The 15354-nt window shown below is 34.7% G+C and overlaps 1 pseudogene across 1 annotated transcript in view; it reads right to left on the reverse strand.

Annotated features, from left to right (window-relative positions):
• Nucleotides 1–6798: 6798 nt before the first annotated feature.
• The window catches only part of LOC144963913 (dopamine beta-hydroxylase-like), a 20515-nt pseudogene continuing 11959 nt past the window's right edge, over nt 6799–15354 (reverse strand). Inside the window, exons 9-13 of the transcript XR_013643732.1 lie at nt 13979–14086; nt 12919–13016; nt 11120–11286; nt 9281–9437; nt 6799–7169 (exon numbers count right to left, since the gene is read on the reverse strand). The product of XR_013643732.1 is annotated as a dopamine beta-hydroxylase-like (transcript). The remainder of the gene's footprint in view (nt 7170–9280; nt 9438–11119; nt 11287–12918; nt 13017–13978; nt 14087–15354) is intronic.

A 15354-nucleotide genomic window follows, 5' to 3' on the forward strand; every position in this document is an offset into this window, starting at 1 on the left:
TAACAAAAATAATCGTCATTATAACGTTAATGTGTGAATTGGTTCAGTCTTGATATGTTAATGCATGTTTGTATAGTAAAATAAAGGGAGTAAAAATGACTCGTATGAAAGATACAACACAAAGTAAACGACGTTTCAGCCCTTAGTCTTCTTTAGGTAAAGGGAGATTAGAAAAGGAAATTTATTACATTTGCATTATGGTTAGTAAATGAGAAAAAGTGGGTAAGAAAAGAAAACATCATAGGTAAAAGTTGTGTGTTGCGTGTGTGTGTGTGTGTGTGTGTGTTTGTTTACCGATTATAATTTCTTTTCTTACCTCTTTTTCTCATTTACTTATCATAATGCAAATGTAATATAATATAATAATATATTCCATTTTCTTACCTACGTTTACTTGAAGAAGGCTAAAGGCCGAAATGTCGTTTACTTTGTGTTGTATCTTTTACATGAGTCATTTTTTCTCCCTTTATTTTACTATACATTTTGTTGACTCTTTAGGCACCTCTAGATTTTGGTATTAATGTGTGTATGGTTATGTATGTGTTTTGTGTTGTCAGTACAGTCTTTTTTGTTTTTATCTTTTTCCTTCTAATCTTAAAAGAAATTGACAATAAATTTTAAAATCCAAAACCAGTGACTTGGATTCGTGGGCTTTCTTCAGTTTATCACTTTAGGTAACCACAAGTTGATATCTATTGAATAAGCTCAATAAGTTCATTCATTGATTCTCTCATTTATATAACCTGCTAAATCATCAGCTTTCTGAGTGGAGTTCCTGACCTCCCATGGTGGGCAGGAATGCACTTGCTGTGTGTTCTATCCCCCTATGTTTTTGTATTGTTTTTTTGTTGTTGTTGTTTTGTTTTTTTTTTTTTTTTTGTTTTTTTTTTGGGGGGGGGGGTTGTTTTGTTTTTGTTTTGTTTCGTTTTGGATTTGTTTTTTTTTTTGTTTTTTTGGAGGGGGGGGGGGGGGGGGGGGGGGGGTGTTGGTCAGTTAAAAAATCCACACAAAAAATTACAAATTTAATGAAATGAGAATTTTGAAAACGATAATATACGCATTTGATACATGGAAAATATGAATTGTCAATTGGTGTTTTGTCGTATTTTATGTTGATTTGTTTGTTTGTTGCTGTTTTGTTTTGTTTGGGGTTTATGTTTTGTTTGTTTGTTTTTTGAAACGTTATCTTTTGGAGGGTTTTTTAATTATCGTTGTTGGGTTTTGTTTGTTGTTGTTTTTCCTTTTTTTTGTGGATGTACCTTTTAAATAATAGCAAAGTAATAATAAGATATGATATGATATTCATGGAATAGCGTGAATTGCTCAATGAAAGCTGTGTGAAATGTCTCATAATAATTGTTCACGATTTCAAATCATTTATTTTGAATTTGAATTACACACCATCTTCCCAGCACATTGGTTTATTGTGGAAGTTGCTCGTGTTTTTATATACCCTTATAAATATATATATATATATATATATATATACATACATTTAATATAATACCTCTCTCTCTTTTTCTTTCTCTCTCTCCCTCTCTCCTTCCCCCTCTCTCTCTCTTTTTCTTTCTCTCTTTTTCTTTCTCTCTCTCTCTCTCTCTCTCTCTCTCTCTCTCTCTCTCTCTCTCTCTCTCTCGTTCAGATTTTTCTCGAAATGTATAAAGTGAATGTTAAACAGAGTCTCTGTCAATGTAATACTTGTTTTGGTTATTGTTTTTATTCCTCTCCCAATGTATTGATTGATTTGCAGTCGGTCGACGCTTTTGTTTTCACTCCGATCGTCAAGTCGTTTTCGCCTGCGTCATCGTCTTCTTTCACATCATCATTAAAATAACTAGCATCATCATCATCACCATCATCGTCTTAGCTGTTATCGTCAACATTATCATCATCATCATCGTCGTCGTCGTCATCGAACGCCATGCCATAATAATGAAAAGTGTTCACTTCACTATAAACAAACAAAAAAGAAAAGATACACCAACAATAACCGTATCTACGAGACACCTTCATTTCATTGCTTTAGAGTAGACGTATACTTCTATATTTACTTCGTTTCATTGTTTTTTTTTGTTTGTTTGTTTTTGTTTTGTTTTGTTTGTTTTTTTACTTGTTGGGGGGGGGGGGGGGTTGTAGTTTTTCTTTTTTTTTTTTGTGTTTTAAATTTTCTTCTTTTTTTTTCTTTTTTTTTTTTTTAATTTTTGCAAAATGAACTTTTGTTGACGATCAATCCTTTTTTTTTTACGATCACAGTAGACCAAACGGATTCATTACCTTTGAAATAATTCATAATTGTAAACCGAACATTTGTTGATTTACTCTCTCTCTCTCTCTCTCTCTCTCTCTCTCTCTCTCTCTCTCTCTCTCTCTCTCTCTCTCTCTCTCTCTCTCTCTCTCTCTCTCTCTCTCTCTCTATGTACCTGTACTTCATGCTTTTTTTTTCTTACTTCACAAGCTTGGGTACTGGCTGTTAATGAATTTTTAATTTCGCATTGTTGATCTTCTTATGATATTCCTTCGATATGTCTATAGTGACGTTGGAAACAGGAGCCAATGCACTTTTCATAATACTTATGAATTATAATGGGAATCCCTGACCAACATGTGATCTGAACGCCGTCGCGTAATTCGTGTGGCCAAAGGTCAAAGTTGATTTAATTTTAATAATGACGTCATACATCTTTACTTCCCGTTATTGTTTGTTTTTGATTTGTTTTTTTTTTTAATTCAAAAGTTTTCTTTCTCAGAACACCAACTTAAGATTAGGATCGATGAAGGAAAAATAAAATCAACTTCATTTTTGACAATTGATTAGTTTTGTGATTTTTATTATTTTATTTTTGATTATCTTGCAGTTTGTTTTTGTTTTTAAAAATCTTCCTACAATATAACTGTTTTGTCTTTTTCCACTGCAATTTAAAATGATGAAAATTTTCCTCAAGTAACTAAGGTAGTCAAGCAAATTGTGTTTCAGTTTTAATTTAAAGTTGATCCGAGTGGACAGGGAGGTACTTATTGTGTCTTCTATCCCCTTATATCTGTTTTCCAACTTGCTTTCTGTCTTTGTCTTTGAATGAGATTACTTGGTTTTGACCTGGCCCTGGCCGGATATCCTAGCTGAGAGGGAAACAGTCAAATGTATAGTTAGTTTTTGAGATGGTATTTATTTTTCATTGTAAATCATCTCTATGTTATGCACTGTATAATGTTTTGTTTACATTTTAATTAAGATTTGTAAACATTTGAGTGTATTCCTCTTAGTGGGGACCTGTACTTGTACCTGGATGAGACTTTTAGGTTATCTCAAACCAGGTACTTTGATAGTGTGCTCTTAGAATCTACATCTGTTTCCTTTTTGAACCAATTCCCATTTGTCTTACCTTTTCTTGGGTGCTTTAATTGTAACTCTAGAACTTATTACTACTATCCCCTTTTTCTTCCTTTTTACTGGGGCTGATATAACCTTAATGTGTTGCAAGCGCCGTAAAACCGTTAAAAACAAACAAACAAAACAAAGTTAATCCGCGTATGAAAACCACCATAACGGGTATCGACGTGTATTCGTGTGCTAACATGTGCACCTACCTAGGTATATTATTGATTATATATCATTACATCATAGGTGTGGACTTTTTTTTTTTAATTCTTTATGTTTAGTTTTTCCAGTATATCCCAAGGTAGAGGAACATTGCTGCTTTTTTTATATTTATCTTTTTTTGAATTTTTATCAGTAATTGTATCGATGTTAGTTATGGGTCGATAGCCGCGTTATTGAAGATACATCAACTTTAAGATTACGCATTATTTATCTATAACGTGGTATGTTATGGTTCTCTTTGAAAAACAAAACAAATATAAAAAATATATTTTGTATATTATATCTTACTTCGCTTTTCTCTCTGTTCCTGAATGGCGGTTGTGTCGAAGAGATCATTTCAATTAAATATTCTTTTTTTTTTTTTCAATTATTATTATTTGATTTATGTTTATAGAAAAGACTTGGTAAGTAAAATAAAATACTTCATTGCTTTATATTATTATTATTATTATTTATTATTATTATTATTATTATTATTATTATTATTATTATTATTATTATTATTATTATTATTATTATTATTATTATTATTATTATTATTATTATTATTATACTTCTTTGATTATCTCTATCTCCCTTACTCGTTTGCTTAGAAGTTCTACGTGCCTGTTTGTCCCTAACACCTCTTGCAAATATAACAACAAATACACATTATTGGTATCTACAAATTATATGGAAAATAAAGTGTTATAAAATTATCCCCCAATGTTACGTTATTTTATTCTATTTCATTTTTCTTCTTTTATTCTCCTATATATATATATATATATATATATATATATATATATATATATATATATATATATATATATATATATATATATATATATATATATATATATATATATATCTGTTTTGTGGTTGGGGTCTTTTGATCTCATGGTGGGCAGGAAGGCTCATGCTGTCTTTTATCCCCATTTATCTATTTTCCGAGTTGCTTTCTGTCTCCTGGGTGGGGTTCCTGAACTCCCATATTGGGCAGGGAGGCACTTACTTTGTATTCTATCCCCCTTTATCTGTTTTCCAACATGCTGTCTGTCTTTGCCCTGGGATGAGATTACTTGGTTTTGTCCTGGCCCTGGACGGATGCCCTAGCTGGTAGGAAAACTGTCGAATGTATAGCTTTGGGAGATGATATTTTTTGTCTTGTAAATCACCTCTCTGTTATACACTGTATTATGTTTTGTTTACCTATTAAATTTGTAAATATTTGAGTGTGATCCTGTTCGTGGGGATCTGCGCTTGTGTCAGGATGAGGCATTTGGGTGGTCTCAAACGAAGTACACTGATGGTGGTATGCTCTTGGAATCTACATCTGTTTCTTATCTGAACCAATTCCCCTTTGCCTTACTTTTTCTTGGGTAATTTAATTATAATTCAAGAACATTTTACTGTCTCATTCTCTTACTCTTCACTGCGCTGATATGGCCTAATTGTGTTACAAGCGCCGTAAAACCATTAAAAACAAAAACAGCTTTCTGTCTTTGTCTTGTAATGAGATTACTTGGTTTGTCGTGGCGGTCCTCCAAGCTGAGAGGGAAACAGACAAATGTGCAGTATTAGTTTTGGGAGATTTTTTTTATTTTTTGGTCCTCATAAATGGTCTCTGGTTTACTTTTGGGGTCATTTGCTATCTTGATGGACTGAGTTCTTTTGTACACAGAGGGCAGTAGAAAATCTTGGGTTGGAGATTACAGCATGTCATTGGAGTATGGCCTCTGTTGTCATGCATTTTTATGAGATGTAATTTATTTCCCTTGTGAATCATCTCTCGGTTTATATGTATTATGTCAATACTTTATGATTTATACTATATTATATGAATCAGTTCTGTTTTGTATGTGTTAAGAATTTTTTACATATTATATTGGATGTAAGTTATAGTGGATATATATTTTCATTTTCGCAAGAATCCAGATACGGCTACGATTTTTGTCTCAGACTACTGATGCTATGCGCTTAGCCAAAATAAACGCGACATTCGCCAGCCGGGTATAACGTACCAACACATAAAACTATGTGTAATCTTGCACGTTTATAGTCTGATTGATATAATTTAATAAGAACATCTCATAAAAACGGCTGGCTAAAAACAGTAACAAAGAGATGAGTGACTTCAATTTTGTTCCTTCTTTACAAAAGTACATTTCTTCAATCTGGGTGGGGATCCTGACCTCCCATAGTGGGCAGGGAGGTACAAGCTGTGTCTTCTATCCCCCATACCCGTTTTCCAATTGTTTCCTGTCATTATCTTGGAATGAGATTTCATAGTTTTGTCCTGATCCTTGCCGGAGTTCCTTGGCTGGGAGGGAAACAGTCGAATGTATAGTTATAGTTTTGGGAGATGATATTTTTTTCCTTGTAAATCATCTCTCTGTTATGCATTGTATTATGTTTAGTTTACATATTATATTATATGATTGGTAAACATTTGAGTGTATTCCTTTTAGTTGGGACCTGTGCTTGTGTCTGGATGAGACTTTTAGGGGATCTCAAACTAAGTACTTTGGCGGTGTGCTCTTGGAATCTACATCTGTTCCCTATTTGAACCATACCCCTTTGTCTTACCTTTTCTTTTGTGCTTTAATGGTAGTTCTAGAACTTTTTACTATCCCATTTTCTTCCCTTTTACTGGCGCTGATATGACATTAATGTGTTGCAAGCGCCGTAAAACCCTTAAAAACAAACAAAACAAACATTTCTTCAATCGTCTATTTCTCCTTCCCCCCCCCCCCCCCTCCCTTAATTTTTTTTCTTTTTAAAAAATTTTATCTAAGCCTGTCGTCTGACTTTTCCTGGCACTTAAATGACCTATGTGTGCTGCAAGTGCCGTTAATCCTTTTAGAGCAATCAGCAACAAAGAAAATCACACCGACTTAGTATAATTATGATTCATTTCAATATGTATTTGTCCAATTGCTCAGAATGATTCAGTATAGTGGAATTGTCAAAAAATTATTGAACAAAGTATTTTTAGATTCAATTTATTACAAGACATTTGATCAATATCATTGCAAAACAGATTGTCATATATGCGTTATTAAGAAAGGTAAAAAAAAATTTAGAGTGTAAAAAAAAAAAGAATTATTATTCTCAATCGGCGTGCACTTATTTGCAGGTCTGATAATCAAAATTGTAATGGAAATACTCTCAACCCAACGCAAAATAGTGTCCATTACAATACATTTTAAATCAAGTAGATGGAGATGGTTAGGATATGTTGCCAATTAAGTTAAAATAATTGCAAATTTGGTGAACGTAGTTATTAATCACTATTATTCTTTAAAGAATTTTCCATACTAGCAGAGATATCATCACTGCCATCAAGAGTGGCGTGGATTGAGAGGCATCAGCACCGGATGCCCAGTCTGAATCACCGTCATCTCTACACTCATGCGCACAGTCCTTGCAATCGTGGTGACTGGGCTCGTGATCCTGACAGGACCGGATCTTCCCGATGAATTTGGCACCTTCATGGTAGGATTGGAGGTAGCTGCTGATGATGGAGTTCATTTCTTTACCCAAGCAAGGGTTATCGAGTATCTCCTCTATGGTATCCTTGCATTCAGGTCTGGGGAAGTCAATTTTAGATTTTTAACTAAATAGTTTGTAAGTAGAAAGTAATTTGAATAATCATTACTGGTTGAAGTTGCAACTGTAGTTAGGATGATTGACGCAGTGAGGATGGTTAGTGGGGTAGAGGGGGGGGGGGGGGGGGGCGGTAGACAAATAAAAGAGTAAAAGAGAGGGAGGGGCACTGCCTAAGTTAGACTCAGAAATAAAGAACACAAAGGAGGGGTTAGGAAGAGCGTTTTAGTGTTGCCTCTCCACTCTTAATTTTTTTCTTATTTTTAACTTGCCTTGCACACACAAATCAAGAGAGAGAAAATTTGAATTGAATCAAATAAGATCTCCGGTACATACCATATCTAAGCGCTTTACTTTTTTTTTTATCTCGTGATTACGGAACAATGTACATATAATTTAACAGATAGGACGACAAGCCGAGACATGCAATCTTTTGGGTGCTTGTGCACCTTTCGCATAAAGACTATCCTGCTTACTACCAGGAGGACCTCCGAATGAAAGTCCGTTTAAGCCATAGATTGGAATCATTTCTAAAAAAAAATGCCTCCGAAAAATTTTAGGTGTATATTTCGCCCCAACAAAATTAGAAATGAAACTATACGAGAAAAGACAGATACAGTGAGCATAGTTACAACAACAATAAAGAGACGCAGATGGAGACGGTTAGGATATGTTGCCAAAATGGACGCAACTGCTTTGCCAAGAACAGCACTCCGCTGGACTCGACATAAGGACAATAGTGTGGCGCCCGGGATAGGGCTGCTATTCGGGCACCGGGTTTGGATCAAATTTAGTCACACACCGGGGCGAGCAGCTCATGTGGCTCGTTGGCTCAATACCCGGGATGGTCTCGTGACGGTCGACCGGGATTTACACCTTTGCCCTCCCGTGTGCCTCAAGCCCCCTCACCAACTGCAAGGTAAAGATCCACGAGGGGGACCTACACTCCTCTAAGCTTGGTGAGAAGTTGCCAGGCTTTGATACCAGTAAGAGGAGACACTGGGTAGCTGCGAATCGGCTTCGGTCGAGGAGCTGCCTAACGGCCGGTGCGTTACATCAGTGGGGTCTAACTTCCTGTCCAATATGTCCACGCTGTGGACAAGAACCCGAAACGGCAGAGCATCTAGTCGAAAGGTGTGTTGTGACGATGCTACCAGGCGGGTTCGCGACGGTGCACGAATGCGGACCGGACTTTGCTGATTGGGTCGATCGTCATAACATAATAGTGTGAACCATAAGAAGCTGCTGCTCCGCTGGACGGTTGAAGGGCAAAAGACGAAGAGGTAGGCCCAAAGAAACCTGGAGAAGAGCTGAACCCTCTCTCTATCAACTATAGGAAAATCATCACATTCGTTACGAAACAACCAACCTTTTTCTTATTCAAACTTCTTTTGTATTATATCATAAAATATAAAGAAAATGAACAGTGTGTTGTAAAGCATGTTTTGCTAAAGAAACTGTATCGCAATCATTTTACTGCTATTGTGTTGGAGTGAAAAAAAAAAATATTTTTGTGTTAGTTGAGTGTGAAGTTTTGGGGAAAATCCTGAAAATGGCTGGTAAGGAGAGGGTTAAAGGGACTGACCTGACCTGGAATAACATCGGTAGTCATGCAGCCGACAGAAAGAAATGGAAACCCTTGGTCTGTGCCGTATGGATTCTATGGCTCGATCAGGATTATATAAGTAAGTCAGCCATAGAGCGTTGAACATCGCTTACTATCTCAATGTGGAGCACCGTGCTGCTGGACCCTTCACACCACAATTTGTAGTCAATCGTTAAAGTCAGATGATACCCATTCACAACTAGGTCGAGTGACGCGCATTATTTATAGTGTTACACTCAAGGAATAAATCGCCGGGGATAAAGTTTGCTACCACTGGACATGCTCAATTTGGCTTGACTTTGTTGCAATACAAGACAAGATGCCGTGTAAAATATGTTAGTGACTTATTTTTTCTCAATTCGTAAATGTGTAAATGTGTGTGTTATTAGCAGTTTCAATGTACTTGCGAATCTTAGTCCATTTTATCGCCAGTAAAACGAAAAATAATACTGTATGGTCATAATTTAAATAGTTAAGAGCTCACTTACCTACACACGCCATCAAGGCTGCAGTCCCTCTCTACGTTTATGTAGTGTTTAAGCATTTCTGGTTGGGAGATGTTGACAAAACGGTTCCAGTCACATCCATATTTGGGCGCGCGAGTGAATTGGTCACAAGTACTCAGGGGTCCATGCATTACGCACCCTACACATCATGGGAAATGAGATAAAGTATATATATATATATATATATATATATATATATATATATATATATATATATATATATATATATATATATATATATCATTGTCCTTAAATTAAAACCAAAAAAAGGTATATACTTAGGGTTGGGGATCAACATTGCTCCTACAGCCAATGTTAAATATTTATCAACGAGCACAGAATTACTGGCAAATCTAAAAAATTATAAAACTATTTTTAGAAGACTGATATACAAGTAACTACAAGCCTTTTTTTTAAAATTTAAGGACAATTATATAACCAGTTGACTCAAATGCATACTAAGATAATGTGATAGACCGCAACGTTTGGGCGTTAATTTTACATTTGGCCTTGGGAATCGCCATAATTTGATTTCCCTTCCGGACCAATCAAAGCTGGTGGCTCAAACGATCTATGTTAATTTCCACAATACAGTAGTATAATGATTGAAATAGATGAGTGAAGTTTCGTAATAACCTTTATTTCTCCGAAAATACTGCGATTTCTACTAATTGTTAAACTAAACCAGTCACCGATGTCATTATCGCATAAAGAGCAGCCTCCCTTCTTCTTTCACAAAAAAATATTTTCTAATCCTTGAACTATAAACTTAAGGTGATTTTACATGTACTAATGTATGGATCGGATATCTGGAGGATCACATACACCTTTACTCACAAAATTCAGACCTTCATTAACAATGCCTTCGCAGTATTTTGAAAATCAGATGGTAAGACCACATCTCCAACATAGAACTATGGAGAAGGTCTATTAACACCCAAATCAGGAGGACGAAATGAAGATGGGTTGGAACCATGACCCTCTATACTACTACAGCGGGCCCTGGTTGTGTTATTTATTTGAATTTATGTGAGTGTCTGCACCTTGTCAAAAGTTCGGATCTTTTTTTCAGGATGCTATATTTGTGGCTGTATAATAATAATATTACCATTTTTTTCAGTGAAGGCACAGATTGCACTTTCTCTCCCTTCTCATCCCTCTTCCCTGGTACTAGTAGCAGCAGTAGTAGTAGTAGTAGTAGTAGTAGTAGTAGTAGTAGTAGTAGTAGTAGTAGTAGAAGAAGAAGAAGAAGAAGAAGAAGAAGAAGAAGAAGAAGAAAGAGTAGTAGTAGCGGTGGTGGTGGTAGTAGTGGTAGTATGTAGTAGTTGTTATTGTTGTCGTTATCATCATTATTGTTGTTGTTATAGCAGTAACTAATAGATTTCTTAATTGTTCTCTTCATTATAACCAAGATTACCACATGCTCTATATATAATATATATATATATATATATATATATATATATATATATATATATATATATATATATGTATATATATATATATATATATATATATATATATATATATATATATATAAATTATAAAACAAAAACCATGAAATAATAGTGCTCAACTTTAGTATAAAAGGAGCTATTTATAAACATTTGAAATATAATTAAGATAGTTTGACTTCTACAACGTTGTTATCGAGCGTTGCTCTCATCAGGAAGTGATGAGAGCAACGCTCGATAACAACGTTGTAGAAAAACTATCTTAATTATATTTCAAATGTTTATATATATATATATATATATATATATATATATATATATATATATATATATATATATATCTACATACACCAGTAAACATGCTTACATTTTGTGCTCGGCAATGCATCCTCGGGGAAGTAATTAAGGAACGCAAAGCACATCTCATCACTGGTTGCGTCACCGTAATACACATATCTATTCTTTGACATGGAGCTGTATGTACAGGTAGTTTTAATTTCGTCACCTGGTAAGACTTCGACCGGTTCTTCAAATCTGGAGTTGATTTTAAAAAGAAGAAAAAAAGGTCAGGTTGGAATTGACTGAAAATTATAATTTATAGCTTTTTTATTTATCTATTTTCACAAAGGAGGAGATAATAATAATAATAATAATAATAATAATAATAATAATAATAATAATAATAATAATAATAATATAATAATAATAATAATAATAATAATGATAATAATAATAATAATAATAATAATAATAATAATAATAATAATAATAATAATAATAATAATAATAATAATAATAATAATAATAATAATAATAATAATAATAATGCTGACAACTTATATAGCGCTATAACTCCGAGACACCAGACTCTAAGCGCTTAAATTACAAATTACTTTGGCTGAAACATAATCATTCACACACACAAGCACACACACACACACAAACATACACACACACAAACACACACACACACACACACAACACAAACCAAACCTATCTTGCTTCTCATACCATATACTAAAATCGAAACAGATATGTTTAAGCGAACGTTTAACAATAGGCAAAGATTCTTTTTCACGAATGCTCTGCGGTAAGGCGTTCCACATAGAGGGTCCGAAATGAGAAAAGGATCTCATTCCAGATTTTTTCCGAATTCGAGGGACAACTAGTTTTGTGGAATCACTGGCCGAACGTAAGCGGCGGGGTTTTTAATATCTTTCAATTAGTTCCGTAAGATAGGAAGGGGCAGTACCTTCAAGACAACGATACACTATTATAATAAGATAATATTAGCGATAATAGTTGTGGCTCTCGATAATAAACTAAACAAATTATTCTGCATTTTAATTTTAGGCTTTTAGATTTAGTCAGTAGATGACAGACAGTTACAAAAATGCATTAAAACTTATTTGTTTTAAAGTCAAAGACACACACACACATACACACCCACATATATGTATATATATATATATATATATATATATATATATATATATATTATATATATATATATATATATACAGAGAGAGAGATAGAGAGAGAGAGAGAAAGAGAGAGGGGAGAGAGAGAGAGAGAGAGAGAGAGAGTGTGTGTGTGTGTGTATAACATTTAAATGGTAAAGTGTAGATAAGAATACATAGCTAGAGAAAAAAAATCGAAGATGACAAAACAAAGAAATAGCAAATCCAATGTTGCTGGAGGGAAAAGGAAAATGTATCCCGTCTTGGAGGACGAAATGTTTTGTATAATCAATTCGTTCATACAATGAAAGACATCAATTTGTTTACATTGCAGATACGTCTGATTGTCTTTAGTCTAGCAGATGGGCGTATGAAATGATATATTATATCCTTCTTAAAGTAAGACATTTTTTTTTCAATCAAGGCTTGTTTCATGGTAACGTAAATATACTCAAAAATATCAGGCAAGGTCGTGAACCTATCACTCTTTGTTTAGAACATTTGAGATACACACCGTAGCCACCTAGATAGTGTTGAAATTAATAGTTTGTCCGAAAAACATTTATTGCAATACTGATCGGAGTATCTACTGTTCAAACAACAATCTCAAAAAAAAATGAAATTGGATTCCTCTATGTATGAATAAACCATGTGATCTTAACGGTATATTTCTAAAGGTGCATTATCTCCATACGGAGCAGCTTACTTGTGGACGACAGGAGAATCATAGCTGTATGGATTGTCATCAGCCAATACTTTGACCACTCTGCCATTTCGTATCAGTTCTGTTTTTTTGGCGACGACCTGAATGAAAGAAAGAATAGAATACTTGAGTGTGAACGAATCAGAACATGTAGGAACGAATATTTAAAAGTTTTAGCGTATGAAAGATAATACATACAAGCGAATCATATTATAGAACTTCAAGAATGAGTCCGAAAGCATACGATTGCTTTGTCCTACTTTCGTTTCTACATAACCAATTGGAATGCACATTTTGATTTATTTTGACATAAGTAGTGCACTTCTTCTTCTTCTTCTTCTTCTTCTTCTTCTTCTTCTTCTTCTTCTTCTTCTTCTTCTCCTCCTCCTCCTCCTCCTCCTCCTCCTCCTCCTCCTCCTCCTCCTTCTTCTTCTTCTTCTTTCTTCTTCTTCTTTCTTCTTCTTCTTTCTTCTTCTTCTTCTTCTTCTTCTTCTTCTTCTTCTTCTTCTTCTTCTCTTCTTCTTCTTCTTCTTCTTCTTCTCCTCCTCTCTTCCTTCCTTCTTCTTCTTCTTCTTCTTCTTCTTCTTCTTCTTCTTCTTCTTCTTCTTCTTCTTCTTCTTCTTCTTCTTCTTCTTCTTCCTTCTCTCTTCTCTTCTTCTTCTTCTCTCTCTCCTCCTCTCCTCTCCTCCTCCTCTCCTCCTCCTCCTCCTCCTCCTCCTCCTCCTCCTCCTCCTCCTCCTCCTTCTTCTTCTTCTTCTTCTTCTTCTTCTTCTTCTTCTTCTTCTCGTCCCCCTTCATATTGTCTTCATTTTTTAGTGTCTTGTTGATGAAGGAACGCAGTTGCCTTCCTCGGCTCTGTGAAGGGCCCATAGTCTGAGAGATATCAGGCCAAAAATCATATTTTTCTGTTGCATACTGTGAGCAGGTCTTGACTATAATATTATGGTGGGCGTAAGTAATGTACCTAATTTTTTTTTCAATGTAGATGTATCGTTAAACATCCTTTACCTACGCCAAGACATTAGATTTATACATTTTATATTTATTGCCAAGACCAACGTACCCATGTAATGCATGTGGTTGATGGCGGAAACGATGTACATTGGCTTCGCTATTAAGGAACTCGTACAATCAGATGGGCAAGTACCGTGGAACTCCACTTGGCTTTGTCCTGATGGGAAACACAAATTTTAATAATGATGCTGGAGCAGGTCAATTTGACTTTTTGGTCACCAAATTTCGGAAGAATCAAAAAAATATAAAAAATAGTGAAAACTAAAATCCAGCATGTACGTATTTTTAATAATGTGGCCTAATTGGCATCGGTTTGTATTCAAAAGTAGATTTGAATTTTCACATTAGGTTTAATTAGATTTTTTTTTCTTTTTGGTCTTACCACACTTATAAATATATATTATGTTTGTGAGATATAGAAGTGCATTAAACAATAGAGTGCTAGACTATTTCAGGAGCGCGAATTATATCAATGTTCTCACCTTTTATATCTTTTCTCCGAGAACGTCGTTTCTGATCTGACGACTCAGAGCAGAAACTACGTTGTCGGCGAACGGGTATAAGAGGTGAGAACATTGATATTAATGTATATAGAAGTATAAAATAAAAAAAAAATTATGCCTTTTGCGCCACGATATCATATTGTCGCCTAGGCATTCCACGAAGGAAAATAGATAACTCATCAAACAAGATGTCTGATGTCAACAAGAATCACCCATGTTGTCCAAGGGAGTAAATTGGATTCAGTAGTCTGATGTCACGCCGCCCGGCAACGGCGGACATTTTGGTTCTAAACAAAGAAAATCATTAATTTTTATTCTTCAAGCTGGCTAGAACTTTTCATATGTCTTGTGACCAGAATGTGTAACAGTCAAAACATGATCAAATTTATGTGTTTTTTTTCCCTCTGGAAACGCTTTTATGCTCGCCGGAGAAATATTTCGTAAGGGCGTCCGCCATTGTTCCGATAGTTCAGAGCCAGTTGCTAAGTTACCATGCGTCAATACGAGGGAAGTGACGTTACGACTGTTGAAGAGTATTGGGGTTTAATAATCTTTCAAGGAAAAAAACGAAAGTGCCTGAACGGGGCTCGAACCCGGGTCATCCGGGTTACAGTGCACTCGGCCACTTCGCCCCCATATAGAAATATAAATACATTGAATATTAACACGTCTGATAATAGAATGCAATTATGGATGTAAGTAATTGAATGATATTTCATTCATTCTTTTTTCAACAAAGGGTCTAATTAATTTGTTAATTTATCCCATGACAGGTCACCTATTTGAGGCTATGAGAAAAGTTAATATTAAGTCCGTTTTCAATTTTTTATAATTTAATTTAATTCATTTTCGAATGAGTAAGAACTTTATACTCTATCAATCTACCTATCGATCAATCTATTTATCTATCTACCTACCTGCC

The sequence above is a fragment of the Berghia stephanieae genome, chromosome 2 (genome assembly GCF_034508935.2).
Source record: "Berghia stephanieae isolate SIO BIC M18660-M18661 chromosome 2, UCSD_Bste_1.3, whole genome shotgun sequence".
In the NCBI taxonomy this organism is placed as follows: domain Eukaryota; kingdom Metazoa; phylum Mollusca; class Gastropoda; order Nudibranchia; family Aeolidiidae; genus Berghia; species Berghia stephanieae.